The 13955-nt window shown below is 48.2% G+C and overlaps 1 protein-coding gene and 1 long non-coding RNA gene across 3 annotated transcripts in view; one reads left to right on the forward strand and one right to left on the reverse strand.

Annotated features, from left to right (window-relative positions):
* NFIA (nuclear factor I A) overlaps nucleotides 1–8408 on the reverse strand; it is a 427392-nt gene extending 418984 nt beyond the window's left edge. Inside the window, exon 1 of one of the 2 annotated variants that reach the window (XM_059884867.1) lies at nucleotides 8311–8408. The gene's annotated coding sequence lies outside the window, so the exon portion shown is untranslated. Of the gene's footprint in view, nucleotides 1–4554; nucleotides 4664–8310 lie in introns of those variants that run through there. The other variant, NM_001038209.2, reaches the window with a different exon arrangement.
* LOC104971723 (uncharacterized) lies at nucleotides 1267–7049 on the forward strand. Its single transcript, XR_805662.4, has 3 exons — nucleotides 1267–1866; nucleotides 3657–5355; nucleotides 6159–7049. It is a non-coding gene; the product is annotated as an uncharacterized lncRNA (long non-coding RNA).
* Nucleotides 8409–13955: the final 5547 nt, after the last annotated feature.

Raw genomic sequence — 13955 nt, forward strand, 5'->3', positions numbered from 1 at the left:
CTTTCTTCAGGGCAGCTGCTCACAGGCATTCTGCTCTGCACTTAAACCCTTTAAAGCTGCAAACAAACTGGGAAAGTTACATCACCGTAAACAAAAGCACGGTTGCTTAAGTTATTATTATGCAACATTGTGTCATTACATATAGACACCGCAATTATTTTCCCAATCTGGCAAATACGACCTGCTTTGCTGCTTCGGGGAGAAGTAAAAATCCGGGATAAATAGGTCCATGCCACCTTCAGGAATGGAAAAGGTTTCCCACCCTCTGGAGAGATACTCAGGTTTTATCCTGCAAACAAAGTGGGACGCCAAACCGTCTCTCCAGTCTTTCGAACCCCACATTTTAAATGTAAATGATTGGTCTGGGGTGATCCATATGCTCGGAAGAGCAATACAATCACGAGCACGTGAATTCTGGATGTGCTTTTCAAAAACTCGCAGGCATCAATACACATCTGGTAACTAGTTTATTAATTAGCCTTCCCACCCGCCTTCCCCCTCCGCAAAAGTCTGGGTGACCACTGGGCTGTGTTTGCAGCCCAGGTGAGCTCTACAGATCCGGTCGGAGATTGCCCCCACCCCCACCCTGCCGCTGTGCAACCATTGCAAGGCTGGGTGTCTAAGCAGAAGACAAATCAAACATGTTCCTGACACGTTTTATTAAAAATTTGAAACCAGATAAAAAGGATCAGTTTGTCAAAAGAAAAAACAAAAAAGGTAACTACTTGTCGTTAGAAAAGAGTGAGAGTGAGGACAAATGACCCGCGCAAGTGCATATGACCATTTTTCTCCTTAGGCTGTCTCAGAGCAGAGAATGAGGGCGAGGGAGGGAGGGATGGAAGGAAGAAAGAGGATTTCGAGCATCATTTCCCAGTCTGCAAAGGTCTGGCCTCCCCTATGCTCAAGAAGCGGTGGTAGCCATTTTCATTTTTCCCCCCTAAACGTAAAAGGAAAATAAAACAGAAAAGGTATATCTCCTTTCCTGCACTAACGGCTCTGCTCATCTTTCTAAAGGAATTTTTTAAAAAATGAATTTTAACAATCTCAGGTACAAAACCTAATCCGCATGCATCCAGTGAGGCTTCAACTCGATTCGATTTGGCGACCCGCACTGAAGGAGACGTGATCTTGAAAAATCAATCTGTGCTCGCGCCCCCAAGCCGTCGCTGCCGCCGCCGCCGCGGCCGCCGCAGTGGCCACAAAATTAGCGGCTCCGAGGACGTTTTTGCCGCAGTGCACGTCCGCCGTAACCGCCGAGCACTCGGGTGAATAATGCCAGTACAGTGTGCAGACGATCGGGCTGATTGATCACGCAAAATAATTCAAGACTTCAGTCCGGCTCTCGGTCCTGCCACTTTAAATCACAAACGCGCGTCTACACCGTTCTATAGGGGCCCACACATGCATGGTACACGTGTGTGCGTGTGTGTGCGCGCGCGTCTCTGCGCGCGCGGAGGGCCAAGTGAAATGATTCCAGATTGCATCACATATAGGAACCGGGGGAAAAAAGAGCCAAAGAGCCCCTCACCCCAACCACTACCCCCACCTTTTGCAGCGTGGACAAGTGGCTTGTAAGGGAGCTTGGAGCAAAATAAAGTCTGAACAAAACTAGACTGTGAGACTAGCACGTCGCAGAGTGAAAGTGAGTGACGTTAACGCAGACTCGGTAAAGACTCACTTGCAGACAAAACTAACATGCCCCCACCCTTTTATTTTTTTAATAAGGGAAAGAAAATCATAAATTGAGTTCAGATCTTAAATGCTGCTTTCAAAATGCACGCACATGTTGAAGACTCTGCGACTGTAATTTCTTGGGTAAACATCTGGTGAAGACATTCCAGGAACACATCTGAAAGGAAGAAAGGCGTAAGACAGCCCCTTCTTTATATATCGTGGGTAAAAAAGAGTTGTTAAAACATTTTTTTTTTTTTTAAGTATGCTGTCAGTGAAAATACCTTTATGAACTCTCAGGATGAATTCGGGTTGGGAGAAGGATTGAACTGAGAGTGGAGTCCTAGTCTGTGAACTTGAGCAGGTCTCTTTTGCTATGGCCCTCTTTTCTCATCTGTAAAATCACAGAGGGTAAATTATATGCTTTCTAAGATCTTTTTATTCTGCACTAACATGATTTTAGCTAGGAGGGAATAATGATGGGGTACGGGGAAGAAGTTTTAATGTAGAGAGAAAAAGAGGTCACATTCTTCAGGTGGCATCTGTTTAAACTGGTGGTGATGGAAGTGATGAGTCCAGTATGCCTGAGTTCTTAACAATAAAGATTGTGTCTATATTTAGAGCTGCTCTTGTCCCAGTTCTGAAGTATAGATAGTATATAATGAATGCTCTTTGAGAATGACATTGTAGTCTTGTAATTATATTTTTTGGGGTAGAGACTATTTTCAAGGATCAGCCAATATAATTTTGGGATTGGAACAATTTTCAACATTCTTGTTTATAATCTGTTTGTAAAATGCATTAAATTACTTCGATAATTCAGAGAAAATAAGTTTTTAGTAGGTCTAAGAGTTCTTCTGCGCCATATTGGCTGTCAAGATTGACTGAATTAAGGAGATTAATTACTCGTCTATTTTTTCGGAAAACAACGCCAAGCAGGGTCATAGGCAGAGACCACTCTTTGACATTCCTCTTGTCTGTGTCATGAGTGGTCAGGAGTGTGGGTGCTAGTGCCAGACCACTAACTAATTTTCACATGCACCAGCTGAGTAATCATAGCCAAATTGCTTAGTTTAGTTGCGCCTCAGTTTCCCACATTATAAAATGGGGATTATAATAGCAACTAATTCATAGGGCTGTTGTCAGGATAAATGAGTTATCATATTAAAGTGCTGGGAACAGAGCATGGCACATGTAACCAACAGCTCAATAAATGTTAGAGGTTATTATTACTCCAGTGTAAATACAGGGAAAGCAAGGGCAGATATAATAGAGGGATCTTTGAACTGCTTCTGAATTTCAACTAAGGCCTCTAAGCACTTTATCAGGCTTTTATGATGTCAGCTTAAAGCAGGGAGCACAGCAGTCTTTATTAAGAATAAACCAAAACATTCTCTACCAAACTCCATTCCCATACATTCAATAGTGGTAAAGTTGGAGAATCCTCCACTTGACCAGGTCAATGCAAATATGTAATATCGGGTCTGTATGTTGAGTGCATCCTTATTAATGAGTGTCCTGACTGTCCAGGTGGTAGGAAGCCAATATTTTCTTTGGGTAGAAGTTTGCAAGGAATCAGTTCCTGCCTGTTCTGTTGTGATACTTTCTTTCCTACACAATTTGTTACCTCAGGCCTAGTCTCTGTCATTGAATTATGGGGTCAAAACAATTGCAAATCTCTGGCCTGCTCCCTTCGTGTCATTATTAGTTTAAAGGGGAAAAGCAACATTCTGACTTTTTCCTCCTCTCCTAATGACCCCCTAGAGTGCAGACTTGAACCAGGCTTTAGGAAGGGTCACAGGCAAGGAATGCTTAAGGGAGCAATCCCGATAGTGTTGCATTTTGGGATTGGAGGCGAGCTGTAGTTAAGCTTTATAGAGGAAGTGGAGATTAGGTGTTTCCAGAACAAGGTGGAAGCTGGCAGGCGTCGGTCACTGCATGTTGGAAAGTAAGGTCCCACTTCTTTCTTCCCGTGGCATCCGAAGCCCCTACCAGGAGCCGGGAAGAGACCGCCCCATCCAGGGCTGGCAGACCTGCGGCGCCGAGGGTGAAGTCCAACTCCAAGTTGAGAGGGCTGCATGCGCCGGGTTCAGTTCGTTAGCCAGACGACGTCTTGCTGAAAGCGCAGGAAGAAAAGTTGTGTTCCGAGCGCTACTTAGTGCGTGCTCGACTCCACTTTGTCAATCTGATTAACACAATCTCCTAAATAAATAAATCAATAGAAGAGGGTGTGCTGCCTTTCATAACACCTGTTTGCCTTCCTCCTTTTCGCCCGTGGGGACTCCCACTCTCTCCATCATGGACACACTCCCTCTAAAGAGGCGCTGTAAGGTGCCGAAAGGAAACCCAAGGTCCCTGTATATATATAAAGTATATAGGGACTTATGCTTTAAAATTTTTCCGGAGGCAAAGGGGGGAACCTTGGCGAATTTCATTCCTCCGCGCCTCCGCAGCAACTTGGCAACACAAGCCGCCGGCGCCTGGCCTCGCAGTTTTCCGAGACCTCCACGGAGTCCCCGCGAGGACCTCACTGCTCACGGTCCCCAGTGGCCCGCGGACTTCCCCTGTTGCAGAGGTATTGGGGGAATTTGAGAGTAAATCCCTTCAGCTCTACCCTCCGTCCTCACCGACCGGAAAGACAGGTCGAGGATCCCCCGCTCCAGGTCCTGGAAGGGGGCGGGGGCGAGGGCGGGCGGAGGGACGGAGCGGGAGTCGCAGGAGCTGAACAACAAGGTCACGACCGCCAGGCTGCTGACCGAGGCGCGCAGCGGCCGGCGCCGCCCTCTGGCCTCGGGGCTGACCCCGCGCCGCTCGGGTCTCGGTCACCGGCCTGGCAGGTCCCTAGGAATAGGAGGGGGGAGACGCCGCAGAACCAACCCTTACTTTTGAGTGGAAGCTGAAACCCGCGGGGCTCCCTGGCGAGCGGTCTTGGAAGGAAGATCAGACGCCCAGCACAGCTGAACTTTTGAAGGGGCTCTGCTCTGCCACCCTCTTTCCTAGTGGCGACTTGTGAGAGACTTTTATCCCCTCCCCTCCGCGTCTCCATGCCTGGGGAACTTGGCCCAGACGGCCTAGTTCTCCATATTAATTGGTGATTCCACCAGCTCAGCACCACTTCTCTCAGACAAATACCTTCTAGGGTATCTTGGAGAGAAGGAAACACGTTCAATGTTCCCCCCACCTCTTTTCGAGGGAGTATTATGTGAGTTTAAAATCTTCTAGGCGTTAAGAACCAAACCAAACAACAAAACCAAAAACAAAATACGCTGCCTTCACGTGAGTGGATGTGAAGTGAATCCAAGCCTTCCCAGGATTCTGAGCCAGCCTTTGCTCAGATAGTAAAGTCCCCAAATCCTTCAGGAAAACAGAGCCTCTTTCACGCACTTATGGAGGGGGATTTCATAAGGCTGCAATATATTACCATGTTTAAAACATTTCGCAGAAGCTAGGTTTCCTAAAAGCGACTTGCCAGCGATGCATGGAAAAGCAAATCCGCTTACCGAGCGGGGCCGCTGAAGAGGAAACGGGGAGGCAGGACCCTGACTCAATTAAAAACCGCAGTTTCCAACTTTTGAACCACAGCACCGAGATTGTGGGGCTGGCGGGACTACCCCTGGAGCTGACAGGTTGCAGACCTCTGGGGCTCTTTTTCACTGCTTGCTGGAAGTCCCTGGCTGCTTGGAGGTAACCCTTCTTAACACTCAGAGTTAAGCACCCCTCCCCACCCCCACCCCCCCCACCTCTGCGCCCTTTAGTGTTTTGTGGACTTGTGTTTGAACTCTGCATCAAGCCTTACTCCTTATCCACTTGGGGTGGATAAACTTGTTCTTCAACTGGCAGTGTGTGCACCCAGGGTGGGAATGTGGGTGCCGGTTCAGGCAAAGATGTGTGTTTGTGCCAGAATGTTGTCTGACCCCCTGCCCCACTGGTAAGGAATGGGCTCTAATGTAGCCCTTATCTCCACAAATTCTCCCTGGAGTTTTCTTTCTGAGAGAAAACACCACCTAAATTATTTAACAATCAAGGTTTGTGCATTTTGTATAATCAACTCAAGAGAAAAGTTGCAGTTTGCTAGATGTGTGATTTCTCTGGTCAAGGGTGCTTGCAAAGGTCTTAGACCCCACAACTCTGAGGGTGAAATCACCAAGAGTATTTTGCCCAGAAAGTATAGCCTTCCAGCTTCATGAGAATAAGGTCTGCTTTCCGTAAACCTCAAATTATTCAAACAATAGCAAAACCAAATCTCAATTACCTGCCCCCTTCACAAACACAAATGCACCCCCAAGTATTTCTGTTTCTCTTGTGGTGACCAGGCTATTTGTAGCATCTTAAACTATCTCTTTGGCAATTCCAACTTTTACAAAGTTTCTTGCTCTTTACCAGATAAGTTGTACTTAACCTGTGAGCCCTGACCATGCTTTCAACTCCTTTTAAAGGTTACATTTTAGTCCTAAGGGATAAAAATGTTGCTTTCACCCTGTATACAGGAGAATGTTGGACTGCAAAGTGGGCACGTCTGTAAGAAACTCCATCTCTTTGTCCATCACATGGACAGTTTCAACGTGCCAGTTCTTGTCTGCTAAGATGCCAGGGCAAGGTACTCCAGTCATCTGTACTCTGGCTCACCAGGTCCGGGCTCTTGCACTGCGGATGCTGCGCACACCTGCCGATTTTACAGCAGTGAAATCTGCTCAGGTCACCCGAGAGCAAGAGGACTCCTTTTTCTGTTGGAGCAACTTCATTAAGTAAGTGCTAGACCTTCACAAAAGAGAACACGTTTTGCTTAAGCTTGTTCTTTCTTAGGAAGCGCTTAGAGACCGGGCCCACCAATATTGCGGGTAAAGTCAAGGCTACCAGAAATGTGCACTGTATTAGAATGCTGACTTGGGACTCACTGAAGATCAGACTGTTATAATCAATCTCGTCTCTTTTTGTCCCCATTGCTTTATTTTTCCTTAGGTCTCTTTCCTTCTTAGTGTTCCCTACCTCCTAAAGTTATGAGTTAATAAAAACGCTGCCCCCCCCCCTTTTTTTTAAATACATAAAGTTGACGCTAAATTTGAAGAGTTAGTGTTGCAGCTAAACTCTCCTGGAGCCTAGCGATCGGTTCGCCTCATCTCTGTAATGCCAGCACTACTGTTCTTGAAATTTACTAAAATAATTCTTTCAAGGCCTTTGAGAAAATGTAATAAATGCTAATTGGAAAAAGAAAAAACCGAATTCTCACTTATTTTACTTTCTCAGATCAAGGAAAAGGACTCCAAGCAAAATAATAAACTTTATGTGTTTTCAAGCGACTCTATTTTCAGTAGCTCTTTTTCTTCCTTAACTAACTCACGAGCTTTGTTCGATTCCATGTCTACGTATCCCCAAGTGCTCCCACTAACCCACCCATCAATTCACACCCCGAGAGACCACAGGAGTGGACACCGTCTTAAGGGGACCCTCCCTGTATTTGCTACCTGGCTAAAGCGCTCAATTTCAGAAGATACGAGAAAATGTCTTCTTCAGAAACTACCAATGAAGGAAATCATTTACCTAATTAATTCAAGAGCCTCTATAGGAAGGACTTTGGGCCTGGAGATCCTCATACTAGTGAAAATCCCTTTAGTCCTTCCCCCTCTGCCCCGTGAGGGACCGCGTCAGCTGTCTGTTCAAGAGCGACCCTGGCCAGCGTCTGCCCCTCCCAATGTGCCCCCAGATGGCACAGCCGAGGCGCACAGACGCCGCCCGCCCGGACCACTATCCGATTCGCCACTATGCGACCCTGGCCACCCTCTACCCACCTCCCCACCCCCAGCGTGGGCCCCCTCCTCTCGTTTTCTCCTCCTTCTCACCCTCCCCAGTGATTTTTATGGGGGTAGGAAGTAAAATGGGAACGTTTCCTCCATCGCGATGCCCACTTCCTCAGCCGTCTCCCACCCGGGTGGATTGGAATTAAAATCCGGGAATTCAACTTTGCTGCGAAACCTCTGGTTCTTAAGGAGGGGCCGGAGGGAAGGAAGACCCCGCAGGGAACACGCGGCCCAAAAAGGCTCCCACCCCGCCCCACTGCCATCCCGCGGGGAGGATGAAAGCAAGGTCCCGGGAGGGGCCGCTGGCTCCCAGAGGGGGCGAGGGCTTGGAGCGGAGGAGGCTGGGGCCAGGTGCCGAGTGCCGGGCCCGGGCTTCAGGGTTCCCGGGTACCCAGACCCTCTTCCCAGGCAGCGCGCTCCCGGCCCTGCAGGTGCACCCTCCGCCCCCTTTTAGGCCCCCTCCGTGGAAACCGCCTTCCGGCCCAAGTTCGGTCCCTGGAGGCTTTGAACGTGGCCTTTCAGAAGTTTTTAAAGCTGCCCCGCCCCGCCCAGCATTCACGGGTCACACTCTTCCCCCGATCCCTCCACCCCCGCTACAGCTGCAGCACCGGGGGTGAGGGAGGGGGGAAGGGGGAGGGCCGGCGCAGGCTCTGGGGTCGAAGCACCACCTCGGAGCGCCAGGCTCGGCCTAGAGCGCTTGGAGATCCGCTCCCTAGCCAGACCTCGGAGGAAGCGCAAACAGCTCCCGCACCGCACCGGCCGGAGGGGGGAGGGGACGGGAGGGGAGGGGCGAGGCGACGGAGAGGAAGAGACCGGGCTGGGGCGGAGGGCATGTCCACATTACCAGGGTTCCTGTGCCGGGCGCCAGCCAAGGGACTATTTTAAATGGCCTTGAGGGGAGGCCGCTGGTGACCGGTGTCCTCGCCCTCCAAGTTCCCCGAGCGAATCAGGGCGCCACCTACAGGCGAGTTCCAGATTGCAGAAGGGAGAAGGGGAGAAACTGCCGGTCAAGAAAAGCGACCCAGGGGAAGAAGTAGGGCCCCGTTTTGTCCAGGGGGCCGTCTCTCTGCTCCTGAGTCTGAGTTCTGAGCTCCAGAATTATGGAACTGTTAGAAGAAGAGGGAGTCCCGAGGGCACTGAGAATGAACTTTTGGGGAGTGGGGAAATGGGGTAGTAAATACAGGAATCCGGGAATTCGTGGATCAAAGAAATTCCTCCTCCAGGCTAGTCCGAGGCAGTGCAGCTTGTTTCACTAAGAGTGGCCCTGTGACCTTGGACAGGTTACTTGCTCTTTCTGAGTCTTGATTTCGTCAACCTTTAAAAAGGGGAATAGTGATACCTGTCTGACAGGATCTTTTCTAGAGTTAAACGGCATACTATGCGATGCCTTCTAGAGGGAGCTTTCAGCGATTTTTAATAAGAAAAAACTGTCTTTTACTCTAACAAATCTAACTTATAAGCCCTTGTCTACTGTTTTCTGTTTTATGAAGATTAGGGCCTTAGAAGAGAGTAGAGAGAGCCAGAGAGAAATGAGTGTCTGATTAGAAGGACCCGTTAGTAGAAGTTGTGATAACTACTCTCTCTAGCTAATCCCCTCCTCATAGACAAATAACAGCATTCTAATATGGATACCTTACTATTGCTATTTTGGGGCTTCCCAGGCGACACTAGTGGTAAAGAATCTGCTTGCCAATGCAGGAGACTAAAGAGAGACACAGGTTTGATTCCCTGGGTTGGGAAGATCCCCTGGAGGAGGGCATGGCAAATCACTCTATTATTTTTGTCTGGAGAATCCCATGGCCAGAGTAGCCTGGTGGGCTTCAATCTGTAGAGTCACAAAGAGTCAGACACAACTGAGCAGCACACACACACTATTACCTCATTTAATTTTTATCACCGTACATTGTTTATGTTATTCTCATTTTGAATATGAGGAAATAAAGACAAAAGGATACAAGGAATAGTTGGTATATTTTGTTTCTTCAAAGAAATTTTCCTATGTCAACAACTCAGATCTATATTTCAGAATCTACTTTTAACATCAGTTTATTAAGCACCTACTATGTGCATGTGATTCTCATAACACTTCCATGAAGTAGGACTTCAAGTTCACTCTTAATAGAAGAGGAAACCTTGGTTCAGGTAGATGGGGGTATGGGGGTGGGATGGTGGGAGAATAGGGGGTCACTTAAAATCCTTCAGAGAAGTGGTGGAGCCAGGTCATGAAGAGCCCAGCTCTTCTGATGATACATCTAGGTGCCTCTGTTGCACCATAACTTAGTATGGTTCCAACTAGCTTTGGGATGCTGCTACAAGTTATTGGGAAAGGTCACTTGGAGAAGTGGCACCTTGGTGGTTTTTCCATGTTGCAGGTGTGGTAGAAGATGGTGTTTATAGCCTTTAGCAATGGTCGAGTATTACAACATTTCATAAGGAAATATTGATGGTGGAGGAAGGTGGCATGTGTGCCATAGGAGAAGCCAAACAATGAGTTGATCTAGTTACTCATTAACAAATATGAGTAACATATTTAATGACCAAACCAACCAAATCTCTTTATAGCATACTATCACACTGAAAATTTTTGTATAATGTAGCTATGGCAAAATCCTGGCATCTGACCTATAGTGATGGTCCTTTGTTGATTTGGTTACAAAAATTATTTACAATAAGTAATTTTGAATATTAAATATTTTTGCTGATATCTGCATCCATGGAATAGTAACAGTTCATGATGAAAGGATTGGATTATTTGGCAGGAAAATTATACTCCTTTCAGTGCTTTTGTTTTTCCAAATTGTGTAACAATTACTCACTAGCTCCCCTTCTTCTTATCTACCTAGGCACTAAATCAAACCATGTTGAAGGTGTGGTAGAATATGGTGCATTCCTACCCAGAATACCCTCTTTTCACTTTTTAGAATAACTAAACATAGCAAACATTTATTGCCTGGAGAATCCCCACAGACAGAGGAGCCTGGTCAGCTAGAGTCCATAGGGTCACAAAGAGTCCGCCATGACTGAACGCAAATATAGCAAAAGGGAAGTTAAAGAGGCTTTGGGTTGGGGTATTGGATGTAAATGTGTTCTGTTTTTTTTTTTAAACTGGGTCCAGTCTTAGTGCTTCTGCTTGCCAGTGAAATGTCGGAAGCTCCCAGACCTTAACTCCATTTCACTTCTATACAGATTCTGTACCCTGAGAGTATTTCTAATAATGTAATAGATTTTCATTTTTAAAAACAGATGCCATAGGAGATTCATTAGCAGAAAAAACCCCACTGTGTAACTAACACCATAAAGTTATCAATGTTAAAGTCAGATGGCTTTGGATGGTCAGCTTTTGGGGACCAGTTTGGTAATTAGGTAAGAGGGCTTTGTGAAGAAAAACCATTTGAAACCAGTACCTACTCATGGAATTTATTTTGTGTGTTCCATCCTGTTCTAAGTGCTAGCAGAAGTATGAAGAAATGCAGGAGTAATTCTTTTGAGATTTACATTCTAAACTTCAATGTAGAAACTTTTTGCTCTCTCCCACTCCCTAGGTCCATGTCTTAGTTCTATCATAATAAAGTGGTGGGGTTAATGTTCGGAGAACACAGACTCCACCTCATACATTAAGCTGACATGTTTCTCTTCTGAAATTACTATCTTCATCCTAGAATTTCAGTTACAAATTTCATCATCTTCTGGTATGGTTAGATAAAAGAGTGAATGTTGAATACTTGAGATTTTATAATAGATAGCATAGTACTTTGGAGACATTTGTTTTATTCTCTGATGTGTAATTGTGCTTCTGTGTCATGGAAACACATATTGGTTGGGGTGTGTTGGGCATGTATCTGGAGATCTTAGCTACTTCTTTTTGGTACCTTTCCCCAACAGCAACAGTGAGCAATCCAGGGCTCTTTTTAGTAATGAAAGGACAGAGTGGGGATCCAGTCTATATGTCACTTTGAAACTCATTCGTATTCTTCATATCACCTATGGTAAATCACAGCCTGACCTCCCTAAGTTGCAGTCTCAGAGCTTCTGAATGTGGGCTGCAGGCCCACAGGTGTGAGGGCTATTTGAGAAACTGAACTGCTGCTCCTGTTCATGAAGATGAATTTTCAGCCAAAGCCATTGGTGAGGGTCAAATAAACCCATGTTATGTGTGATTGGCATCAGATGGACTAATCTGATGGGATAGTTGCTCAGAAAGTTGATCATACTAGAAGCTTATGGTAGAAATTAAACATTTTCAAATAATTTAGATGCTATAAAACATAGCAGTATAGCATGGACTCCTTAGTGTCTGGAGGCAACAGAGCTGACTGGATTTAAGCAAGAAGAGCATAGACACATGGTTATTTAAATAACCTTAGAGATGCCTTGAAGAAGCCTAGAGATCATGGCAACATCTGAAATAGTTGAAAGAAAGGGTTATATCGATATTAAATGTATTAGGGCCAAGAACATTGTCTCATAATACCCTGTATAATCCTCATAATTAATGCCTCACAGAGGTGAACAGAGGCTCCTAATTACACCTTCTAAGAGGCATAAAGGAGATTTAGACTTAGTCTAGACTGGCCCCAAAGCACAAGGTTTTCCTACTCTATCCAGTCAATCCCAGGCCCTTCAGCCTTCTCCAATCTGGCCTTGATTTACGTGTCCAACTTTCTCTTCCAGCGCAAATGATGGGCTCTTTTTCTTGCCACCATCACCTCAATCTTTATTGTCTGTTTCCTGCGTTGTGAGAACACAGAAATCACCTCCGACCAGTTTACTTGCAGGGTCACCCAGGACCAGAAGTTCTGAGACTCCAACAGCCAATTCTAATTTTACCTACCCTTTAGTTGTTGACACGGATGGAGGAGCCTGGTAGGCTGCAGTCCATGGGGTCGCTAAGAGTCGGGCACGACTGAGTGACTTCACTTTCACTTTTCACTTTCATGCATTGGAGAAGGAAATGGCAACCCACTCCAGTGTTCTTGCCTGGAGAATCCCAGGGATAGGGGAGCCTAGTGGGCTGCTGTCTATGGGGTCGCACAGAGTCGGACACGACTGAAGCAACTTAGCAGCAGCAGCACCAGTTGTACACTCACCTGGCTGCACCATTTGAATTTTTAATGAGACCTCCCCTTTTTTGAATTTTATTCTCTTTAATCAGCTTGCAAATTCCTATTTTGATTCTTAATAACTGCTAGTCCCTGGTTCAGTGTTTCACACCTTGTTGTCTATCTGGAAACAGGCAACTAAATAACGAACTCCTCACTCCCCCTGCCCCTCTCCCCCAAAAAGCTGGCGCAGAAACGCGACAAAGGGGTGGGGGAGACAGGTTCAGCCAGGGTCTTCTCCCTCAGTCCCCGTGCCATCATCCTCAGCTCCCCTCCCCCAAAAGGCTAAAGTCTCCTCCGCCACTCCAGTATTCTTGCCTGTAAAGCCCATGGACAGAGGAGCCTGGTGGGCTACAGTCCATGGGGTCGCACAGAGTCGGACACGACTGAGCACACATGCAGTCGGTGCCTTAAAACAAAAGGCTCAAGGAACTACCTTCTTGCCTGGGCCCCATCAAACCCCACTTTCCCGTGCTCAGCAGAGTCCTTCCCTGCTCAACTCTCGGAGCTGAACTTGGGCGCTCCTCCTGGCACGCGGACTGGAAAGAGGAAACACGTGCGTGCTGCGGCGGTTTTCGCGGGGAGACGGAAGATGGCAGCAGCCGAGGAGGCAGAACGTTTCCCAGGGAACCAGAGAGCCACATTCTCCGCGACCGGCGACTCCTAACTCCCAAAGAAAGCCGCGGGCCCAGCTCGTTCGTCAGTGTCACGTTTCAATGGCAGCGCGGGGCCAGCCTCGGCGAGGTGCCCGCGCGCCTCTGCGGGACGGCTGGGCCCCGCGGCGATTCAGAGGGAACCAACCAACAAAGGCTCTGCGGCGGGTGGCGCAGGGCCACCTTCCGGAACAGGTGCCGGATCTCCGGCTGTCCCTCGCCCCACCGCCGTCCCGCCCGGGGGTTTCTCTTTCCTGGCCTTTGGCGCCCAGGCCAGCCCCGGGGGCGCGGGGCCGAGTTCTCGCGCGACCCGAGCGCGCCCGACTTCGGGTGGGCGGCGGGGCGCGGGGGGCGGGGGGGAAATTGTCCGCGCACCGCGCGTGCGCAGGGTTGCAAGCCCCTTCGGAGAGCCGGGCTTTCCGCGTGCAAAACGCGTGTCAAGTTAAGTCTACCGCTCCAAGCCTCTCGTCTTACCCGGCGGCCGCGAGCCGACGGCAGAGGGCGCTCTTCCAATGCGCGTCGGTCGGGCCCCCAGTCGCCCCGCGGGAGCTGCGGACTGAAAGCCGCCGCGCTGCCCCCGTCCGGCGCTCCCCTTCTTGGGTGGAAAGCCGGATTGAGGCTGCGGACCCCGCCGCCAGCCACCCCCACCCCCATTCCCAGGTCCCGAGAGGCCGTCTACTGCGGTGGTTCACGCCCTGGCTTTTTTCACCCAACGCGGGTTCCTCGCAGCCGTCTGG

The sequence above is a fragment of the Bos taurus genome, chromosome 3 (assembly GCF_002263795.3).
Source record: "Bos taurus isolate L1 Dominette 01449 registration number 42190680 breed Hereford chromosome 3, ARS-UCD2.0, whole genome shotgun sequence".
Lineage (NCBI taxonomy): Eukaryota > Metazoa > Chordata > Mammalia > Artiodactyla > Bovidae > Bos > Bos taurus.